This window comes from Rosa chinensis, chromosome 1 (assembly GCF_002994745.2).
Source record: "Rosa chinensis cultivar Old Blush chromosome 1, RchiOBHm-V2, whole genome shotgun sequence".
Taxonomy (NCBI): domain Eukaryota; kingdom Viridiplantae; phylum Streptophyta; class Magnoliopsida; order Rosales; family Rosaceae; genus Rosa; species Rosa chinensis.
This window is the reverse complement of record NC_037088.1, coordinates 36,142,035-36,166,739: the sequence shown is the minus strand read 5'-3', so window position 1 is coordinate 36,166,739 and position 24,705 is coordinate 36,142,035. Positions and strand designations below refer to the sequence as shown.

Sequence of the window (24,705 nt, the reverse complement as noted above, 5' to 3'; positions counted from 1 at the left end):
ACAATATATATAATTTGTGTGCTTGGAGTTGATACCTATTTGATACGCAATTTTTTATTATTTTTGTATCAGGATAATTTATATCAAGTCCAACTCAGAGTATCCAGTTTCCATGTTGAATTTTGAAGAGTCTGAACTGGTGTTCAAGACTAGGAGAAGTTAAGGCAAGGTCAATTAGTATATGGTATGTAGAGATGACAGATCTACTTATGTATAAAATTTTCAGTTCATGTTAGAGCTGTTGTTGGAGCCTGGGAGAAATTGAGGTCATAAGCCATTTGGTTTGTTGGTTAGTATTTAGAGAAGTATAACATTATTGATGTACTAAAGTTTGCATAGAAAGATTTAGTTATCTATTTAGTTGATTTTTACAATATAGGAAATTATTGTTGTATATTCAATACACAGATATTGGATTTTCATTATATATACCAGAAAAAATTTCAGATATTGAGAATTCATTTTAATCAAATTTTTTTTTTTTAATATTTGTATTGATGAAGACACGAACCCAGCATAAGTGTGGCCATACTAGAATAATATAATACTAACTTTGGCTCCCAACATTTTATATAAAGAAATGGGACCTATCATGGCAAAAATGAAAAACAAGTCAAGTAGAGAGTGAAGCGTGGGTATTCTTGCCAAAGCAACTGGCCCACAGAGCACTGACCCAAAGAAACGTGGCTACAATGTGGCAATGGCTCTTAGACACACATATATGTGGCCTTTGGCCCAAATTTGTCACGAATAGTGTGTGTGGCAGTTGCTTATAATTGTAGTGGTGATATTAATTGAGAAGATGCTTCAGCTTCTTAATTCTATTATGGATTAACTGGAGGGAGAGAAAGAAGGCGGAATTGAAGCTACATGGTAATGAAGTCGTGCAACCTAACATTGTTAAGAGCAGGGTTTGACAGATAGTTGAGGTCCAAGATGTGATGAGGACAGTGGGAAGGGTTGATCCAACTGGAATTAGAAGAGAGGATTAGAGGAAGAGAGGGTAGTTCGATGGAGACCACATGTGATGGGGAGATTAAAGTTGAACTGTGACGGGGCTTTCAATGAAATCTTGGGCATGGTGTTTGGAGGTGCTAGCTGCACTATAAGTTTGGGCTTTTGACGCCGGCGGTGGGCCGAGCAAGGCAGCAGTTTGTGTTAAATAGCGACAAGCGTGGCTCGTTGCCCATCATTGTACCGATACTATCCCAACTTAACCACCCATTAGGTGTTGGGTTTTAATCACAAAAGGTCTTGGTACAATTAAGTGTGATCCACCCACTTATAAGTTATATTATATTTTGTCACTTTTCTAATGTGAGATCTTTCATCTCCAATAGTTTGATCAAGGAGGCACAGTGCATGTAAGTGTTTAACCGAAGTGCTCGCCATCAAGCTTGGATTGGAACTGGTCTTAGAGCGCAGACTGATTGAAGTGGATGTGGAAACTGATAGCTTAGATGCTGTGAGGTGGGTGAATGCGGAAGAGCAATTAGTGCTGTACTGTGGAAGGTTTGATGGTGGAAGAGAGTCGCAGATATTGATGGTGCCCTTGCAAATTTCTTCTTCTGTTAGCCTGTGCTACGGGTATGGAAACAAGGAACCTCATTTCATTGCAATTAATATAGGCCAGTCACAAGGGCACCATTGTACTTGATAACAAAAGAAATCTACGTACTTTTCATTTAATGTAAGCTTTATTTTGTTATCTGATCAAGATGCGGGCACCTTTAGTAAGCATCCAATGCTAAAACCCTAAGCCCTAGCTCCAGCTTGCAAGTGACTTTTTCCTACTGATTGACTGCACATGAGAGAGATCATCTTGAAGACAACCTATCAACTCCTACGCCACTGATTAATGACACAGAGAGGAAGAATCAGAGGAGGAAAAGAATGGCCCAGCCAGTACGTACACAATGTAATAAAGCCACCATATCCCCATAGCGTGTTATGCCCTTGTCTGAAGTACGTTGCACTTCTAGGATGTTCATCTGGTTAAGATAGGTGCAGTACTGCCCGAATGAAGGATGTAATTAAGAAGACTTTTGCTAAGGCCAGAAACTATATATCATAATGCGCACGGAATTAAAATCACTAACCTCATACCAGTGCTATGCACTTGTACATTATTGGCGAAGAGAGGGGAAGAAAGTGAAAGTTTCCTCTCACACACAAATATATATGCTTTTTTTATTTTACCATAATAATACTACTTTAGCCCTCCCTTTATATATAGAAATTTGATTGAATTTTGCGAATTGCTTATACTAGTGTTTACCACAAATGATCCATATGCTTATTATGTTTTCCGACTCGTTAACAAAAGGTTTTGCAATAACTAATTTATCACTTCAGCTTATGCAACCAAAATTATGGAATCCTTTGAATTTATGATTAGGTTTTATACATTTAGGGCATTCTGGGATATACATATGGAGAACAGCCGAGAGTTTAGCATTCTGGGATTAGTGGAAAAAGATGAATCATGAATGATAACCGGGTAGACATGATCCTTCAACGCAATACTTTCTTCTCATGTTATAGCCGTATGGGGGATTGAGTTAGGCAAATGAATATGCAAGCAATAAATCGATACTTATCCGATCCCAACCATAGCTGAAGCATATGCAATTTGGTTGACATCCTGACCATTATGAACCAAGCACAGATATAGAGGAGTTACCACCCACAAAATCACCCAAGATGTTTTCCTGAACCCACACAAATTTCTCAAAATTCATTTTGTAAACTTTGAATCCTACTGTCTTTACATTTATAATGCCTCTCCCCTGCCCACTCTCTCGAATCAATATACCTATGAAGTATGAACCATTGATAAATCTTTCTCATTTGAAGTCACAAGATATTTCATGTTGCTGACGACACCTTGATCCACGCCATGTGCTGCCAACTTTATATAAGAGATTCATCGAGCAGTAGTACTAAAAGATAGAAGATTGCTCCAATTATATTTTTTTAAATTTTTTTATTAAGCATTCGGATTAGATATAGAACAATTACATTAATTTTCCTGTATAATGCATGAGTCATATCTCAGATGATTTGCCACATTTACTAAAGAGATTGATAGTTAAGTACGTACACTAAGAAATATTAAAGTTAAATACCCAAAAAAAAAAATCATATCATTTAATCAAATTAACATAGGCTCCGTTTCAACTTAAGACTGCAAAATGGTATTGTAGATCTCCAAAAGTTCTGCATCTGAAAACACTAAATACACTGATGAGTCAAAATTGAAAGTTTACGAACAAATCTTACCCTCCATCTAAGTGCTCTTTAAATATTCGGTCAAATGCACAGCAAAGTTCCAGGATAGTGTATAACTGATGTAGAACAGATGGCGGTCCAATTTCAAGAACAATTGGATCGTGCTAAAGGTGGAAACCGAAAAGTGACTAGTAGACGTGAAATGGGCCTCCGGAGTCCGATTGGGACGCACTTTAGCTTTCCGGAAAGGGAATCGCGCCAGAAATCAAACTCGTCGCTATGCCACGACCTGTGACCTTTTTCGGGCTTTCGGGGTCGTTTAGGGCCTCAAAACTGCATTTTTCTATTTTACCCGTTTTTGGTTTTCTTAGTTAATTTTGGGTTGTTTTCATTTTTATCCATGGGCCTTAGGGTTTCATTGTTAGTCGCCCTAGGGTACTTTTCTCTTATTTATGCAGCCTCAAGCGGCTGCATAACGGATCTTTCATCTTTTATCAATTAAATTGAGATTATTCTCTTTTATCTCTGGTGGACTCCAGAATCTTTTGCTTAGGTTTATTGCTGGTAAACCTAGTTATCAATCTGACTGCATCAATAACTGAGCCTACAATACTGAGGCAAATTTCTCAAAATTCAGTTTGTGAAAATACTCGGTTATTAAAAAGCGAAGCTGTGAAAATAATCACTGTAAAAATAATCAGCTAACCGTTTGGTAAACTATATTTTGTTTAAGGTTGGTATGATTATTAAAAAGCATTGGAGTGTTTGGTAACATGTGACTCGAAAGTTGAAACTCATATAACACTGTATAATGACGAAAATGAACAACAACAATAAAATTAAACATTCTCCAAAGCTCTCTCCTTATGAACACCAAAGAAATTGAAATCGAGTGATATAGAAAACTTCCGGCTACACCTGGAAATAGCTTTCATCTGATGTAGGGGTCATATCCTAATGAAATACCTGGTTTGAATCGAATTGCCTGAATGTTCATACTCAATAGTAGCTATGATCATAATCCTCCAAGTTGCATTACTACTTTTTGGCATCTTTCTTGTTTATAGAATAATTACTTCCACCATTATATAAGCAAAGAATGATTTTTTTTTTTTTCGTCTGAAAGAATGAGTTCAATCTCTACAGGGACAAAAAGATAGATCTTAATCGACAAATTTCTTCTAGAGTACCTTAATGTATGTCATACCCTTATTTTTTTTATTTTTTTTTATTTTTTTTATTTTTAATAAATTAATATAATGGAAACTTATTGAACTGGTTAACATGTTAGCTACTTAAATGTTGACATGTGTCCTTTTAAAAAATAAAATTTACCATATTAACAACACATTCTTTCTTGCACTACTAGAATTTTGTTCATATACATCAGTCCAGAACCGATGTGAAACAAAAATTCGACAGATGTCTAAGTGGGTGTAGAGAAAGATAAAAAAAATCAAACATCGGTCGGAAACCAATGTCCATGACCACAACGCACATCACTTTTAAAACGCAAATCGATGTATAATCGTTATAATCATCATAATTTTGTATGTTAACTATATTTAGATCTTTATATTTTCGCATTTCATGCTTAATAAAATATATGTCAAGCAATACCTACGTGAACATTTGCATCGAATTCTATGGAAGAAGTGATGTCTCGAACCTTTCTAGACATCAATTTTCAAAAATTATTGTTTGTTCTTGGGCATTTTTACGTGTAGCTTGCCACATTATTTTCCTAGGAACGATGACTGTATCTTTAGACGCCATCAGTTTGTTTTTAGGAATGATGTTTCCTTTCACACAGATAATCATTTTCATTTACGTAAAACGATCTCCAATGGTTTTATATACATCGCTTAGTGTCACATACACCGATGTTTTGTTCCATTTTAGACATCGCTTTTTTTTTTTTTTTTACAATTGATGTTCTTTGTTTAATGGTACATTGGTTTACTTTGTGGCATGTGATGTGTACGTTGACAATAGATTACGTTTTGGTATTTAAAAATCGATGCGCACTGGTCTTTAGTACATCGGTTCTGTAGACACATTTCGATATACTGATTATCATAAGACATCGATTTTCATTTTGGTATCGATTTCTAATCTCTCAACTGACTTCATTTTCCTTGGCATTACTGTTTTGTTATGCTTTCACATATTTCACTTCATTTTGACAAGAATGATGTGCAAAGTTTGCATGTAGCTACTGCTGGGAAAAGAAATGCATTTCTCATCGTCCAAAAGTTGGGGCTTTCCATTAATTTTCTTTCCAAATTCTCCAATTCAACATATTTCACAAAATAAAACCCTACAACCAACATAGGCTAGCCTAGCAGCATATGAGCAACAATGTACAAAAGTTCTACACCAAACTTTGCTTCAAAGCAAAAACTAGCCTTACTCAAAAATCATCTTGGTAGTCAAAAGTACTCCTACACCAAACTCTGTATATAATCAGCCACTTAAATGCACACCTAAATGAGACATGTATTGGGTTACGGATTAAAAAAATAGTAGAGAAAGAGTAAAGGCATGTGTACACAAAACAAATACATCAACATTCTTCTCTTTATAAGGCGCCAAGAATCAACATTGAATGAAGAGTTACCATCAACACGTGCAATGGTTGCTTCTCATTTATGCCAGGCTTGACAAAGGGTTCATCCAAGTTGCCTAAGGCACGCTGTTTCAATTCTTGCAACTGCATAATTTGAAACAGGTGAGTTAGATAAAAATATCCACAGAACACAGCAATAGGATAAGAGGAATGCAAAGCATGTGAGTGACGAACCTAAAAGAAATGCAAAGTACTGAGAAGGAAAGAGAAAAAGAAAAAAATTAATTCCACAACAACAACAGATGAAGAAATCAAAAGCTGCAAAGGTAGGGTTGAGCTCTTAGGAGCAATAACAACATTTAAAGAACTATAACTCCATAACTCATCTTTTAGTCCCTCACTATTTGTTTCACTCCCACATTGCTTCTTCACACTTAAAGACAGAAGATGCTACGGAAACAATGCAGGTACTAGCTACAGCTTTAGTTCCTTAATTTGAGATCGAAAACTAATAACTTTTAAGTGAAAATCCATTCAATGACTTAAGCTGCTAACCTAATTAAGCTAAGATTTAACATAACATAACCCACCATAACTACATAACTCGCAAACCCTTGTAAAAAGAAAATCTAATATTCTTCGCCATTAGACAAACACATTGCACCTACAATAATTGAAAAATTCAATCTTTTCCTTTTGTTTTATAAAGGCTCCATCTTTTGGGGAAAGTAAAGACACTCAACAAATTGTTTCAACCAAAGTGAACATCTTTGGCCAAGAATGAACCAATAACAATCAAATAAGTTGAGAGCATAGACTGACCAGCTATCAAAACAGAAAAAACAGAAGAATGAGAAACGCAATAATTGGACTCTGACTGGGATATGCTCAACTATCCAATACTACCTACATTTGGTAAAAGCTAAATAACCCAGCACTGTCATAAATCACCAACAGTGAATATATGAATATATCTTTCCGCTAATCAATATGCAGAATTATATAACTCCAATCTCTTTTCCCCTCCACTCAAATCCAGACCGTCCACCATTATCAAGCATAACAAAATCACAGTTCAAACTCAAGGTGACCATACAAATCATAGAATAAAGCAATTAAAACCAAAATTGCATAGCTCACAATTTCAATTGGTACAAACATTAGAAGGAAGCAAGAGAGAACATACCCAAGCTGGACTTGACTTTCAGCACAAATTCATCGTTCTTGAAGCCACCCACAAACTCTAAACAAAAACAATCACATCCTCAACAATTGAAAACATCGAAGAGTGAAAAAGAAAAAGAGGGGCTGGGTTTAGAAATTCATACACAGATCGGAGATGAGAAGACACTCGCGCCGAATAGCCGACCATGCCTACATAAGCCACAACAATAAATCCACATAATTAATTACAACTGATCCAGATTCATGGACACAGTTATAGGGTTACAATTTATAGACATTTCAAATTTCATTTTTTAATCGCATAATTAGCTTTGAAACCTTTACCAAATACAAATAGTTCTTAATCTCCTAACCACTGTCCTTACATACAACACATATTTGGATTCTACATCAACAACAATTAAACATCGTTTGATTTGATAAGAGAAAGAGGCTTCATCCAATATAGAAAGTAACATTCCTAGTCTCTAATAATGGTCATATACAAAACCATCAGAGGAAAGAGTAGTTGAAACACTTGTACTATTTAGGAGGATAGTCACTCAATAGGACCAGACACACATTAAGCCTTCCTAAAGGTCCCACATATATAAAAGTAAATAAATGGAGAAAAAGGAGAGGCATCTATAGCTTTACATTGCATCTCCCCTTCACTAGGGCAATAATGAACTCTACCAACTTCTACCAAAAAAGATAGCATTCGGACTAACAACAGACAAGGAGCATATATTCAGATTGGAGTAAATGCAGAGCTCAGCAAAATTTCTCACAATCTAAACCATTCCGTATGGCCTAATAGTTCTAGAGTTTCTACAAGTCACCAGTCAAAACCTTTTAACATAGCTAATACTAGGAATTCATTACTAAAGTTAATTCAGGCAAAGCAAAAACATATCAATATTCAGATATTCAACAAACAAATAAGCTTGCAAGTCAACAAGTTCTCAGCCATTTCGAATTGCTAAGCAAGCTATAACACAAAAGCTGAAATTTTTGCAACAATAAAATGCAAACAGAACACAATTTAGAAAACTCACCCAAGAATCTGAAAACAAAGAGAAACGACACCTCATTTAACCCAAGGTAACATTGGGTTTGCCAGAAATATCACAACAAAAACCCAGAAATCTATCTAAACTCTAAACCAGCTAACATCAACTACTTGCTCAAAATTCCAATACAAAACCCACATCGATTCAGTGCCATTACAATATCCACTGAGCAGTACTTGAAGTGGTCGAGTTGAGAGAGAAATCCTTCAGGGAGCGACGACGTTTCGATAGAGGAATCTGTTGGGCTTTTCTTCGAACTCGAGTTGCTACCCTGTATTATCAGTCGGTCAATTTGGTACCAAATTCATAAAAGTTGGCTACTTTGTATCTGAAGAACTTGATAAAAGTTGGACAACTTGATACTAAAACAATCATACTTACAAAGATTACTCTGTCTCCTTAAAGAGTCGAGATCTGCACCTTCGAGAGTCACCCTGTATTACCCAGTGACCTCCCAATCTTTCTTTGAAGCCACTCGAGCAGAATCGTTGCCGATTTCTTGCACTCGCCGAGCTTCGATTAGAGAGACTAAGACGGAATAGCGCGGTTTAGAAAAGCCTGGATGATGTTCTCGTCCTCCTTGGAGCATAATGCTTGGTCGACGTCGACATTCTGGGTTTGGCAGGGGCAGGGCAGCAGCGAGAGTTGATGAAGGGCAGCAGCGGACGTCGTCGTCGTAGTGGGAGGCGCGTAAGATGAAGGACTGGATGAAGGAGGTGATCGACGAGCTAGGGTAACAATGACGGTGAGTTCGACTGAGCTTAGGGTTGAGTTTTGGGAGGAGCTTGAGTATGGGTTCAGAATGGAGGTTCAGAGTCGAGACTGAGCTTAGCCACTTAGGGTTTGAGTTTTAGTTTTGGGGTTGAGCAGAGTGTTTTTTTTTCCTAAGTGTGAAAATTTTAAGTTTTAGTACCTGCGTCCTTGAGTTCACTAAAACACTTAGCGCGTCCACGAAAATGAGGTTCCCGCAAATTTTAAAACAAAACTTTTAACACCGGTCATTTTAAGAACCGATGTTAGTGATATACATTTAAATCGGTATTTTTCTAAAACGATGTTAACTTACTTTTTTACATCATGTGCAAGTCTGACCGATTTAAATTATGTGATGTCTATGAACAAAATTCTAGTAGTGTAATATATATGTAATATTGTTCAGAAACATGTAATAAATATTGTCAAAATAATAAATTACACCTAGTATAACTAAAATTACGACTTATGACCACACTTACTGTGGTTATTGTAATTGAGTGGTCAAAGATGTAAATATCATAATTGGAAAAATTTTATCAAATGGAGAACATTGATTATCAAATGAAGAACCTCCTTACAATACTAAGTACTTATATATATTTTGGTCTAATATTTGTTTTACCGAGTTCACAACACAAATGTTGTACTTATAATACTGAGTACACATTGTGTTGTACTTATAATTGGACAACACAATGGAGAACCTCCTTATAATACTGAGTACTTATATATATTTTGGTCTAATATTTGTTTTACCAAGTTCACAACACAAATGTTGTAGGAATTGTAAAATGGTTGATAATCTTGTAAATGATGTAGTTTTTGAAGTAATTACTACAAGGACTAAATACTCGTTACTTCTCATACTTTTGCATGAAAAACAGTTTAGTCCTTATTCTTTCTAATTCTCACACAACAGGTCCTAAAATGACTATTATACCCCTCACTTTTTTTTCCTCTCTTTTTATTTTTTATTTTTTCTGCCTCTCTCTCTAAACACACACACACACACATATATATATATATAGATATATATATATATATATATATATATATCTGTGTGTGTGTGTGTGTGTGTATATGTATATATGTACAGATATATATACACACACACTATATATATATATATATATATATATGTATGTATGTATGTATGTAAAGAGAGAGAGAGGAAAAAAGTGAGGGGTATAATAGTCATTTTAGGACCTGTTGTGTGAGAATTAGAAAGAATAAGGACTAAACTGTTTAATTTAAAAAGTTGGACTAAACTGTTTTTCATGCAAAAGTATGAGGAGTAACGAGTATTTAATCCTTACTACAAATAGAACAAAAATTACCGCTTTTGCATCAATTGTTGTGGGTTGTGGTAAAATGTGTAGTCATTATAGTAATGGTTTCATTCAGTGGCGGAGCCAGAAATTAATGTTAAGTGGGGCACCCAAAAATTTTATAAAAAAATTTGAAACTTAAATATATCAAACTTTAATAAAAATTAATAAATTACGGAAATATCAATTATCTTTTTAAAAAAATTATATATTTTTTAATCAAATTTATAGTTTTCTTTATGATGGTAACATATTTTGTCTTTGATTTTTAAAATTATAAGAAATAATGATGTTAATGTTAAAAAAAAAAAATTACTCTAATATGCTGCAAGAGGCCTCGAACCTGAGACCTGAAGCTACATAAGTAGTTGTGAAAAAACAGCTGCCACTACATCAACTCGGGATTTAGTCACTATTTGAAACTCTATACTACTTATATGGAAAAATTCCAGTGGGGCACAGGACCCACTGGGCCCTAATGTGGCTCTGCCCCTGGTTTCATTAATGATAAAAACATAATGATTTAGACAACAAATTCGTTGTCACACTTATTAAATTATCCCTAAACTAGTACATTAGTTTAGGTGGAGTAATTACTAGAAATAGAACAAAAATTACCGCTTTTACATCAATTGTCGTGAATTGTGGTAAAGTACATGGTCATTGAAGTAATCATTTCATTAATGATAATAACATAAAGATTTACCACTCTGACAACCAATTTGTTGTCACACTTGTTAAATTGTACATAACGTAGTATATAGGTTATAGGTGGAATAATTAGTATAATTAGAACAAAAATTATCACTTTTACATTAATTATTGTAGTTTGTAGTAAATTACGTCGACTGAAAGTAATTACGACTTCGACCATGGAAATTACACAGTATATATTTTAGTACGCAAGGGAGAACTTTATTACACCAATAAGGACATACATGGTTTTAGTTAAAATATAATGGTTTACCTATATGATAACACATTGTGGCGAAGGGCTAAACATGTTACCAAATTTTAAATATTTTGGACTATTGGATATATTGTTAATTCAATAGTCTAAAATATTTAACAAAATGTGTGTATGAAAAACACCCGGGGTACCTAAGAAAATTCCTAAAATACATACAACCATCAAAAATTACACAATCATTAAATTAAGAGCAAGCATAATTAGATCAACGAGAGACTTTGTAAGTTAAAAAGCCATTGGGAGCAAATTAGAACATAAAGCTTATTCTAAGATCGGAATGGAATTGAGCCAGGAGGAAAAGTGAAGGAAGAAGATGAAATTAAGATGAAGGGGATATCAAGAAATTGGGAAGGTCGTGTACTGAAAACAAGAAAAAATAACCAAATAATAACAAAGGGTGTTTAATTTGATCACAGAGAAGAAGTAGCAGAAGGACGAAGCGTGAGGGGAGGTTCTAACTTCTAAAGAGAGAAGAAGAGGTTGGAAATCCAGGTAAAAAGCAGGACTTTACCTGCTTCTTGCTTTCTTCAAATCGCGGTAAAGTGGTAAACGGCCCTGAATTTTTTTATACCGCACCTTTTTATTGTTTCACCAAACATCAAGTCTATCTAATATGTTAAATAAACGTGCTTTATATAACAAAAAAACGGAGCCTAAATTCCAAATACATTGATGAGCCAAAATTGAAAGTTTAATGAACAAATCTTACCGTCCATCTAAATGCTGTTTAAATATTCGGCGTTTGGCATTAAAAAGTAATAGTAAATGAGCTTTTAGGATTATTTGCTGATGTGTCAATATGATAGCTCTTGGATATTACATCGATGGCCTAGAATTGAAGTCAAGGATAAACAAAGAGAGGATCCTGATCAATCCAATTAATTATTGACATTTTGTTCTTATAATTTAGCAAAATTAGTACATGTCACTGTATTTGCTTTTTATTGAATAGATATATTTTTCTTGACAAATGAAATAGAGACTTTTTGATAAACAAGCCGCTTTACTTTTTACGTTGTACATAGAATTAATTATGTACCAAGGGAAGCAAATACAGTAGCTCATGGATTTGTTTCTCATGCTTTAAGAAATAGTGATAGTCAAACTTGGTTTGTCATAGCTCCCGAATTTATAAGGGATGTCATTCGAAACGATTGTAATCGTTAATTGATTCAATGAAATTTATTTTCAAAAAAAAAAAAAAATGTGGGTCACTTCTACCATGAAGTGTTGTTGTACAAAATGATTGAGAGGTTAATTTCTGGGGAACAAACATTCATGAATGTATGTACATACGTTGATCATAGCGATTGCTCTCCTTTCATTTGTAAATTTTTATTTTTTCATTTTCTTACCTACTAAAGGAATCGTATATTGATTTTCTAAAAGAACCATAGTTTTCCTACCAAGAAAATTTAATTTGGTATCGGAAATTCATTGCAAAGCCAAGTCTTTCCAACAACACACTGACCCTTCATTCATTACACCCGATCATAGAGCCACGTACAACAACCACTATATGTAAATATCGGTTCTTTTTAAAACTAGGTTTTCTACTAATTAATAAGGGTTCGTATTAGATCAATAGAAATAGCTATATGTACTAGCTATCGAGAAATTTGATTCAATGGTATTATAAATTATTAAATTTAGTACTCTTCCTGTACATAACGTTAAACATATATGAATTAGCAGATAGGTGGATTTGATGGTGAAGAAATCTCTGTGTAAAACTGGGACAAATCTAGTTTAATTGAAAATGCAAGTGGTCCACCCGCTAGATATATATCGTTTATTGATGAGTTAAGTGAGGAATCATGCAAATAACACTTTGCCTTTCACATCCTTATAACCTGAATGGTCATATGGAACTAGACCTTACATGATGGGAACATATCATGGATTTCTAGGTGCATGTGTAAGAGAAATTCTATAAAAAGGAATTATATATTGATTGATATCGGTTACTGATCGATCAATTAGGTGAGGAGTCATGCAAATAGCACTTTGCCTTTCACATCCTTATAACCTGAATGTCATCGATCTGGAACTAAACCTTACATGTATTCCCGTCATATATATCATGGATTTCCAGGTACATGTGTAACAGAAATTCTATAGAAATTAATTGTATTCTAACAAAACTCATTAGCCTGTAGAATTGGGAACTTGTATTAGAAACAAATAACAATACAGCAGAAACTATGAAACAGAAAGAGCTCTATAAATCCCACATGCACGCAGGAGGGAGGAGCTGAACTAAAGCCTCATTTGGTTCGCAGAATTGAGGACTCAGAAAAGAAAAGTTACTTTCCTTTGTTTGGTAACCACAAACTCCGGAAATACTTTCCTAACAGAGGGGAAAGTATGAGGAAAAATCATTCCACTTAGATTCCATGGGATTGATTTTCCCTTCCCATTTCCTAGCATTTATTACCAAAGTTTTGGACAACAGTACCCTCTCTTGCATAAAAAATGGGTGTACTTTTTGTTAAAGTAAAAATGGATTGGAATTGGTCTACTCATTTCATTCATAACCCCTTTATATAGGGATAAGATTACAACAGAAATATCAATTACATTGATGATACTAAATGCTGATTGAGCTGTGATTTGTAATTGCTTGATTCTCTCTTCGTCTGTTTCTTTGACGAAGGCACATAATGTACTTTTCCTTTAACACTCCCCCTTGTGCCAAGTCAAAGATGAAATGGTGCATGAGTTGTTGCCTCACTAAAAACCTTGCCAAGTAACAATAAAAACCCTGTGGGACAAAAATACACCTTGGTCGAAGGAAAAGAGCACAACGCACATTTTACATTTGAGTATGACATGTGTGTGTTAGACTCCCCCTGACGTCTACACCTCCCCTGATACTTACATTAATCAGGGGAGCTTGAAAAGTCTTCGCATTCCTATGCTTTTCACATGTTTCTCAAATATGGCCTTAGGCAATGATTTGGTGAACAAATCTGCCACATTCTCCTCAGACCTTACTTGATTCACTTGAATCTTGAGGAGGGACTGTTGTTGCTGATTGTAGAAAAATTTTGGCGATATGTGTTTTGTATTATCACCCTTGATATGCCCTAGCTTCATCTGTTCGATGCAAGCTGCATTATCTTTATTAATGCAAGTAGCTAGGCTCTTCAGTGGTAGAACTTAAACCACTATTCCCTCGAGTATGTGTGATGATAGCTCTTAACCATACACACTCACAAACCGCCTCATTTAGAGTAATGATCTCTGAGTGGTTCGAGGAGGTAGCCACAAGGGTTTGCTTGGTTGATCTCCAAGATATTGTCATGTTCCCACTGGTAAATACATAACCAGGTTGGGAACGACCTTTATGTGGGTCAGAGAGATACCCAGTATCAGCAAAACCAACCAAAACGTCATTTGGCATTTCGGTGTAGGGAGTGGCGCTTTCACCATCAACATTTCCTTTAGGGATTGCAGTTCCATCTGCTGTCCCTCTTGTCTCTCTGTAAGGAAAGAACAGTCCCAAGTCAATGGTTCCTTTTAGGTATCAGAAAATATTCTTGATACTATTCCAATGACGCTGCGTTGGCGCTGAGCTAAATCTAGCTAACAAGTTCAGTGAGAATGCAATGTCTGGTCGAGTAAATTGGGCTAAGTATAATAATGCACATATTGCACTTAGATAGGGAATTTCAGCTCCCAACACCTTTTCGTCATCTTCCTTTGGACGAAATGGATCTTTCCTTGCATCCAAACTTCGACCGATCATGGGAGTGCTAGCAGGGTGTGCTTTGTCCATGTTATATTGCCTGACTTTTGGACATATGCAGACTGGTGGATTAGTATTCCACAAACTCGGTGTTCTAGTTCAAGGCCTAGACAGAATCAAGTTTTCCCAAGATCCTTCATCTCAAATTCGGATTTCAAATAGCTCGCGGTTTCTCTTATTTCATCAAGAGTACCTGTTATGTTCATATCATCGACATATACTGCTACAATTGCAAATCCGGAACTTATTTTCTTTATGAATACGCAGGGGCATAATTCATCGTTCTTATATCCCTTCCTAATCAAGTAGTCACTTAGACGGGTATACCACATCCACCCGGATTGTTTTAATCCGTAAAGTGAGCGTTTCAACCTAATTCCAAACGCACTCCGTGATTTAGAGTCACTTGACTTGGATAATGTAAGGCCATCAGGCACTTTCATATATATCTCTGAATCTGGATCCCCATAGAGATATGCAGTAACCACATCCATAAGCTGCATTTCTAGTCTTTCGGAAACTACTAAGCTAACATAGTAGCGGAACGTTATAACGTCCATTACGGGAGAGTATGTCTCCTCGTAGTCAATTCCAGGGCGTTGTGAGAAACCTTGCGCTACAAGGTGAGCCTTGTACCTCAGGACTTCATTCTTCTCATTACGCTTTCTGACAAAGACTCATTTATGTCCTACAGGCTTTACACTTGGTGGGGTTAGCACTACCTGACCAAATACCTGTCCCTTTGTCAAAGAATATAATTCTACCTGGATTGGTTTATTTCATTTAGACCAATCTGCTCTTTGTTGACATTTTTCAACAGAGCGTGGTTCGATATCATCGTGCTCTATGATTCCTTGAGCAACAGTATACATCATCAATGTGTATGGAAGATCTTTCTATCAACTCATACGCACTCTCATAATCCTTTGAGATTTCTTTGTTCTCTGGAATCATTTCAAACATCGGAGCGTCCTCCAGTATTGATTCATGGACATAACTATAATCAGAGACAATCTCATGAGAGGGATTCTATACATTGATGATTGGTTTGTGCCTTACTCACCCTCTTCTTCCTTGGGTGAGTGTCAATCGAACCAAGTGACCTCCCCCTCTTCCTTGGGGAGCCACGGCCTCAACCACACCTCCACTAAGTGCGGTTGCAGTGCCTCTATCTGCGGCACCGTGCCCCTTGTTGGGGACTTCTAACCTTACAAGCACATTTGCAGCTGGTATATGTGATCTCGTCACTTTTACGATATCAGTAAATGCATCAGGCATCAAATCTGCTACGTTCTAAAGATCGATTATTCTTTTCACTTCACTTTCACTTTATGAAGTGTGGGGATCAAAATGAGACAGAGTGGGAACAAACCACGACAATTCCTGTCGTTCCCTTGGAAAATGCTTTTTCCTATCTCCCCCTAACGACGGGAAGACTGTCTCATCAAAGTGACAATCCGCAAATCTAGCGGTAAAGAGATCGCCTGTCAAGGGTTCCAATTAGTGGATAATTGTTGGGGATTCGTATCCAACATAAATACTTAATCGTCTTTGAGGACCCATTGTGGTGCCGCTGTGGGGGCGCAATAGGCACATATACTGCGCAACCAAATATGCGTAAGTGTGAAATGTCAGGCTCATATCCAATTACCAACTGGTACGCAGAAAATGGTTGGCTAGCTATGGGTCTGAAACGAATAAGTAAAGCTGCGTGCAATATTGCATAACCCCATGCAGATATAGGCAGGTTGGTCTGCATAACCAATGCCCTAGCCACCATCTGTAGCCTTTCGATGGTGGCTTCTGCGAGACCATTTTGTGTGTGCACATGGGGTACAGGATGCTCTACATCAATCCCGATAGACATGCAATAATCATCAAATGCTTTTGATGTAAACTCTAGCATTATCAAGCCTTATAGACTTGATAAGGTGATCAGGGTGGTGAGCCCTTAAACGTATAATCTGTGCTAGGAGTTTTGCAAATGCAGCATTTCTTGTGGACAATAAAACACATGTGACCAGTGTGTCGAAGCATCCACCAGAACCATAAAGTACTTGAATGGTCCGCATTCTAGATGGATAGGTCCACAGATATCTCCTTGTATCCTTTGTAAGAATGGAATGTTTTGTTTTGTATCTTTAGCATAGGAAGGTCTCAATCCTATTTTTGCTAAAGAGCAGGCTTTGCAAAACGAGTGATGTGCCTTTGAGATAGTCAATGAGGCATAATGGGAGGGAGGTAGTGCTTCTGGTACTTCAGAAGGCAATGACTGCATTTGAGCCATACTAGAACCGACACCTTGCAGTGTGACGGATTTTTGTCCCATTTTTTGTTTCACTCGAAAGAAGGGATGTCCATATGAGTTTTTTTTTATAAAAAATATGGATCATCATGTCACGACCGGGGTGCCCTAGGCGGTCATGCCAAAGCCTGTATGAGTCAGTGTCCCACATTTCATTGTTGGTGATAGTATAGGATTCAATGATCCGAATCGTAGTGAGGTACAGTCCACTAGATTGACTCATAAGTTTCTCTAGAATGTGTTTCCTTCCACATTCATTAGAGGTAATATAAATGTATTCATTTCCATTCTCATAGTGTGTTTTTACATGATAACGGTTGGCATGAATATCTTTGAAACTTAACAAGGTTCGATTAGCTCTTGGTGCATACAGAGCGTTTGTGACATTAAATATATCTCATATTCTTTAGAGTATTTTTATTTGTGTAGAATGATATTCTTTTCATTCTAATAATTTTTCTCTTTTCTAGATGTATTGCTTTACATCTTTGTAGTGCTATTTCAAACCATGTAAATATGTGTATAGAAATAAATTTGAATAAATTCAGTGCTTTAGAATAAAATTCAAAATTTATTAATAAGCCAATGATAATTAAATCAAGGTCTTGTTCAGAAATATTATTCATCAATCCATGATTGAAAATAAACTTTAAGACCAAAACAATAGTCTAAGTAAAAGTGGGGCATTATGCCTTCACAACTGTCTTTGGAAAATAAATAGATAAAGCAGGTCAGTCAAAATCTAGTGCATCCATTGACTGAGCAAGTTCCTTGTTGCCATTGAGGTATGCAATTGTGAGGTTGACATTTGGGTCATGGCCTCCTTCTTCCATATAGTGAGTTTCTTGTTCTTTAGACTCCCTATATCTCTTGTAATTGGCTGCAACTATGTTGCTTGCTTGGCAGTTCTTGTACCAATGCCCAATGATTCCACACCTATAGCATGGTTCATTGCCAACTCTTTCCTTTTGCATCTTGTTTCCATGATCCCCATGTCCCTTTCCACGTGGTGCATGGTTGCCACGTGGGTAGGGATCAACACGTCTAAACCCCCTTGCATTGGAGTTATTTCCACCTTTCATTTTTCCATAATTAGTTTCGGGAATTTTCTTTGTCCCAGTGGGCCTGGCATTGTTATTCAAGAGAATCTTATTTTGTCTCTCAGCCACTTGCAGTAGGCTTATCAACTTATTGAAGGTTGTGATTCTTTTGTTGTCATACTCCAACTGATACTGGTTCGCTAGTATAAAAGTAGAAGTAGGAAAGGTGGTAAGAGTCTTGTAGATCATATCATCTTCTGTGATTTCCCTTCCACAGAAATTTAGACGTGCCTTTAGGCGCAACATATTCTTGTTGAAGTCATTTACCCTTTTATAGTCAAGCAAGCGGATTTCATTCCACTGAACGGTCAGTTCTGGGAGCAATGTGTCATGAATGTTCCCAAAACGTCCCTTAAGGGCATCCCACAGTTCTTTGGGTGTCTTCAACTGAAGGTATTCCCAGCGGAGGCTAGGATCAATATGTCGCCTCAGAAACATTAAGGCATTTGCTTTCACCTTATCAGACGGTCCATCGTCTTTGGGGTCAGTGGGAGTTTTGATGGTGGCAGTGTAGTCTCTTGCCACAAAGGCAGTTTCTACATCGGAAACCCAACGATGGTACTCAAGTCCTTCTGAGTCCAAAATGTCAAACTCAGGTCGAGTTGGATCAGCCATCTACATAAAACAAGAGGGAAGATATAAATTACGCAGTCATAAAGACATCCACGTGAATTATTTTCCAAACATATGAATTAGATTTCAAGACCAAGATTCGTAATGGTCACATTTTTTTTTTTCGATGCTACGTGAAAATGCATTATCACGGTAAGTATGTATGTATAATGCTCATGAATTTTCATTATCATGGCAAAATGGAGTTTATATGTTGTATAGCATTCTAAACAAGTAATAATCATAGTACGTAATAAATAATGAAAATATAGCATATATTAAAATAAATTACATGGCATGCTCAAATTTCATAAATATATACCAAAATATATGTTACACATAATAATAGCAATAATATATCATGCGTAAAATAAGCAATAACATAACATAAACGCATGCTTAGGAATATATAAGAGTAAATAAAATTCACAAAACATGCTCACAATTGCATAAATAATATATAATAAAATATATATGGCATGTTCAATATAAAGTATAAACTATAGCATAATTAAAACATGCTTAAACATAATTATGTAAAACATAAATAACAAGGCATGCTTAAAATGATTAAAATTACCTAACTAAACATGCTCAAAAAGGTCTAATTATAAAAATATATCAGAGTATGAAAATAAATAAATAAAGGAGAACATACTTGTTGTCGAGAAAACAATCCTAGTACACGCGCGTGTTGATGCAGGCGTGCGTAGCGATGTTTTTGGACTTGAGAAAAACTTGGCTGCTTCATTTTTTTTTTCAGCAGTGGGCCTTGTTTTTTTTCTTTTGCTTTTTTTTCCTCTTCTTTTTTTTCTGGGCTGCAAGCCTTTTTCTCTTTTTTTTTTTCTTGTCTGGGCCGCAGGGGCTCTTTTTTTTTTTTTTCTCTGGGCTGCAGAGCCCTTTTTTTTTTTTTTTCAATTACCACTTTTTTCTTGGGCCGGGTCACACTGTTTTTTTTTCTTTCTCTCTTTGATCGTCTTCTTCGTTCTGGTTTTCTTTTCTCTCTTTGACGTAGCAGGTTGAAGACACACGGCAGAGGAAGATGGAGGTCGGTTTGGACGAGGCCGCGCCGGTGATTGAGGCCGAGGCTGGAGGGAGCGCGCTGCAGCGACGAGATCGGAAGCTTGCTGCCGCGATCGGTGCTGCTGCAAGGCTGGGATGATGAACGCACGCAAATCTGGGCTGGGCGAGGGAGCAGCGCCGTTGCAGGTGGGTTGGGCTGCGACTGCAAACACCGGAGGTGCAAGGCGGAATCGCTCGGGTTGTTGCTGGAGGAAAACGAAGGCGAGCGACTGGAAACAAGGTGGGCTGCAGGTGATCGACTGGAGAAGATGAAGTCGATCTGGGACACTGGCGAGCAGGATGAGGCCGCGCCGGTGAGCAGGATTGGACCGCGTCAGAGCTGGGAACGGAAACCAGACCGAAATCCAGTTCGGGTCGGGTCGAGGTGAGGTCCGTGTGGGGCTTGGGTGTCCAGAGGGGAAACGTGGGTGTCCAGAAAAGAAATTCATACTTCTGGGTTTTGTTTTCTTCTGGTTTCGATGGGAAGAACAAAGAAATTCAGACTTTTGGGGTTTTGGTTTTTTTCTTTTCGATAGAAAGAAAACTAGAAAATTAGGAATTTTTTTTTATCTTTGGCTATTGGCTCTGAGCGTGCTGATAACGTGTTAAAGTAAAAATGGATTGGAATTGGCCTACTCATTTCATTCATAACCCCTTTATATAGGGATAGGATTACAACGGAAATATCAATTACATTGATGATACTAAATGCTGATTGAGCTGTGATTTGTAATTGCTTGATTCTCTCTTCGTCTGTTTCTTTGACGAAGGCACATAATGTGCTTTTCCTTTAACACTTTTGAATTTTTATGATGTTGTTTTTATTTTAAAATACAAGGGTATTATTGAAAAATTGATATATTTTTACTTTCCTTTCCTGCACCAACCAAATATCGGAAGGAAAATTAAATGGTCTTTCCTGAATATTTTCCTTGCTTTACCAAACAGAGAAAATGAAACCTGACAGGAACTTCAGTTTCCCTTCTCCATGGGAAAGACAAGGGAATTGATTTCCCTTCCGTGAATCAAACGAGACCTAAGAAACAAGCTAAGAGGAGTAGGGCCATAGCACGTAGAGTTGAACTCCAGTACAATGAAATAACTCAATTCTTCATAAACCTATAAATAATAACTAGCTTATAACAAATTCACAAACCTAGGGGTTTCCTAAAAGGTGGGTGTACTAGGGGTTTCCTGGATCTTATTCTTGTTTCAGAATAGGTTTTAGGGTTCCCTAAGGAACGATTCTTTCTGTCGACCCCATAGAGGTGTTTTGTTTTTGTACTGCTTGCTGAATATATATAATGGGCTGATCTCTTTTCATAAAAAAAAAAAAAAAAACAAATTCACAAATCTATAAATAGTATGTAACTGTTTGAACCCATTACAATTCTTCTCTGTTTTGACTATGAAAAAAATAAAATAATAAAAACTATTTTTCTTTGTGGCCAGTATTAAAGTATAATATATATCTTTAGATGTACACACACTATAAAAAAAAGAGATCTTTTGCGACGGTACAAAAACGTCGCAATTAAATAATACAAAATCCGTCGCTAAAAAGCATTTGCGACGGATAACAAAGCGTCGGCAAAAAACGCGTAGCAAATACTCCAGAGGCTTTTGCGACATTTGTCTCCCGTCGCAAAAAAGTTATTGCGACGGATTTACAACATTCGGCGTCCGTCATAAATAATTGTGTTGGATTTCATAATTTTTTTGCAACACTATATTGCGACATTTTTTTCCGTTGTAAAAAATTATTTTTACAACGTTTGGTTGGTGTCGTAAAAACTCATATTTTATCTAATATTTTTTATGACGTTTGGTTGGCGTCGTAAAAAGTCATATTTCATCTGACATCTTTTTACGACGTTTGGTGTTTATGTCGTAAAAAGTCATATTTTATCTGAATTCATTTCACACATGCATCAAATGTCGCATGTAAAATCGTACACATACTAGGATCTATTTATAATCATCGCTAATATCATTTGTGACATCTTTCATGTCATATGGTATGTATTTACACAATTGAATTATTATTAAAAACAAACAACCATTGATTCGTAACACAATTTTCTAGTCATACATATTCAAATAGTCAAATGCAAGATTTTTGAAAAATCTTTAAATATCTAATGAGTACAGAGTAGCATATGAATGAATTATCTTGACTTCCTTCTCCATAACCCAATAATAGGTCGCCCCTGACCTGAATGGATAAGAGTGAAAATATATATATATATATATATATATATATATATATTCATCACCAAAGTCAGGAAATTATTCAATTATAATGGTTCAAATTCTATTATAAGAATATACTTTATTACACACCTTGTTCTTCATAATGCGTAGGCTTCATTCATAAAATAAGTTATTTGTCAATACCCTGTAGAGAAATATTAAAATATTATGAATCACATGATTTTAAAATAAATATTATGAATTCAGATTGTTTTAGCCAATGAGTTTGATACCTAAAAAGGGGAGTATCATTATCTAATTTTCAGATTGGTATAAAAAAACTAAAGGACTGTGATCAGAACCGAAAATGGGAATTGAACATTGACATATGCTTGAGGAAACATAAAGGGAAAAAAAATAGAATTATAAAGTACGCACATATCTTAGTACCTGGATCCTGATTATTTGTCCAAGTGAAAGTGCTTCCCTTTGATGGTGCTTCCTTCAGCCCTACATTAGTAATAAAATTTTCGAATTATAAATAAGAATAATTTAAATGTAGAGATCCTCCTACTCTATCATTTGTATTGAAAATGCAACTGAAATCTCCTAATACTATAGTTGGATACACACACAAGCAATAAACAATACAAAATTGTATAAACCTAGTATCCATAAACAGACTAATCATAATGATCAATCTGATATATAGTCACACCGAAGTGTCAGGCAATTGACCAGTCCTATTTAAAATAATACTATACGTATACAAGCATAACCAGGCATGCCATCTCCAAAATTAAAATGAAAGAGAGAAAGAGGAAGCATACATTCATTCAATACAAACTTCTTTTAGGAAGTCAAAAGTATAGTGCAATTGGTACCTCCCTGAAAAATGATTACATCCAACCATGCAAACAAGTTCCAGATTACCTCAATACGATGTCTGTTTAGAAGGTTGGAAATCCAGTGCAATGCTTCGATTCTAGTAGCCTCCCATTCACTAGATAGAAAGTGACCTTAGCTCTCTGTTCAAACAAATCTAAAAGAGGTGGGGGTTAATGATGGTATGAATTAATCCATTAGGAATGATTCCACTCAGAGAAAAGCATTATGGACTGTTAAAGAGACCTCAGAAGCTTATAATGCAGCAAATACCAATTCCTTATAATTAAAACAAGGGTCAAATTAATACCAACAACTATCTTCAACTTCAATTAAAGAAGTAGATATAAAGTATAGAAAAAAAAATTCCTAACAACCATATATATATATGAACCCCCTATAAGAGTATTAGGTGCAGGTCTTATATGTAGCCGTATAGTCCAGCTTATCCGTATTTCTTAAATTGCAGAGCAAACTCATATCTGCATCTAATAAATGTTAGTGATTCTCTGCGATATTTGAGACCTTGTGAAAGAAATTGCAGGCTTTTAAATATTAACGTGCAGGCAACCAATGGACTACACAACACTTTTAAATTCATCCACAGAAACAGGACTCTAAAATTGAGTGAGACCAGGGGTTTCAATATATGGGATTTCAAATGTGATATCATCAGGAGGTTCTGCAGAAACAGCTTTTTCAAAATTGAACAGCTATGCCTTTCAAATACATTTATGGAAAATCACAGACAAGCCAGAATTTTAAACAAGAAAATTAGTCATGGAAAATCCACCAAAACAAATCTTCCAAGACAAGACAAGCAAATACTATCTTTTTCACTCTTCAATAAAAACAGTATCAATAGAAAAGTCACTGTGGAATTTATCATATAGGCATTACTAACAATTTAACAGCCAAAAGGGAAATTATAGACAAAAAGAATGCACTCATTAAAACAATATACTTGACAAACATACCCACAAATCAAAGTTCCCGTTCTTGGTTTTCTTTAATGCACTCAAGTCAATTTTCTTTAATCACTTGACAAAGGCAATATGAATTTTCAAACTTTCTTCCAATTGCTGTAGTTTTTGAAGCAATGACAAGGATAGGGAAACTTGATGTTTACAACTAATGCCTTCATGAAATTAAGACTAACTTTCTTGCATTCAATTCCAGAAGCACAAAATGGGGTTGACTCGCACATACCAGGTCACTACAAATTGCAATTAGGAATTTACAGCAAACACACAGCTGAACATCTTCAACAATCATTAAATTTAAGGGGGCTGCCCTTTCAATCAATCTGTGGCCGCTCAGTGCTGCTATTGGTGCGAGTAAAGATGAACCACAACCTTCCCCTTTCATACACGACTGAATAACTAAACCCTAATCAATTCACAGTAGAGGAATCACAAAAGGAAGACTCACCCAGTTCATAGAAAACAAAAAAGGCGATACATTGAATGACCTTACCTGATAGAGTCGAAGAGAATGATTTTGAATCTTTGATTGAATGACCTTGCAGTCAAATAGAACAAGGTTGAGAGAATAAATTTCTGATATATTATCACACCCATTCTGTGGTGTATATAAACAGGTTACAATCGTACTACAACTGTACTACACAACACTTACAAGGTAAGTAGTTACAACGATATATTCCCTTGTAATCTATTCCTAATAGGGAACAAAGACTCACACTA

General features: G+C 36.0%; 1 long non-coding RNA gene across 1 annotated transcript; it reads right to left on the bottom strand.

Moving 5' to 3' along the window:
• Positions 1 to 22,177: 22,177 nt before the first annotated feature.
• LOC121052146 lies at positions 22,178 to 24,497 on the bottom strand. Its single transcript, XR_005808184.1, has 4 exons — positions 24,209 to 24,497; positions 23,048 to 23,156; positions 22,565 to 22,624; positions 22,178 to 22,319 (listed from the first exon to the last, which is right to left on the bottom strand). It is a non-coding gene; the product is annotated as an uncharacterized LOC121052146 (long non-coding RNA).
• Positions 24,498 to 24,705: the final 208 nt, after the last annotated feature.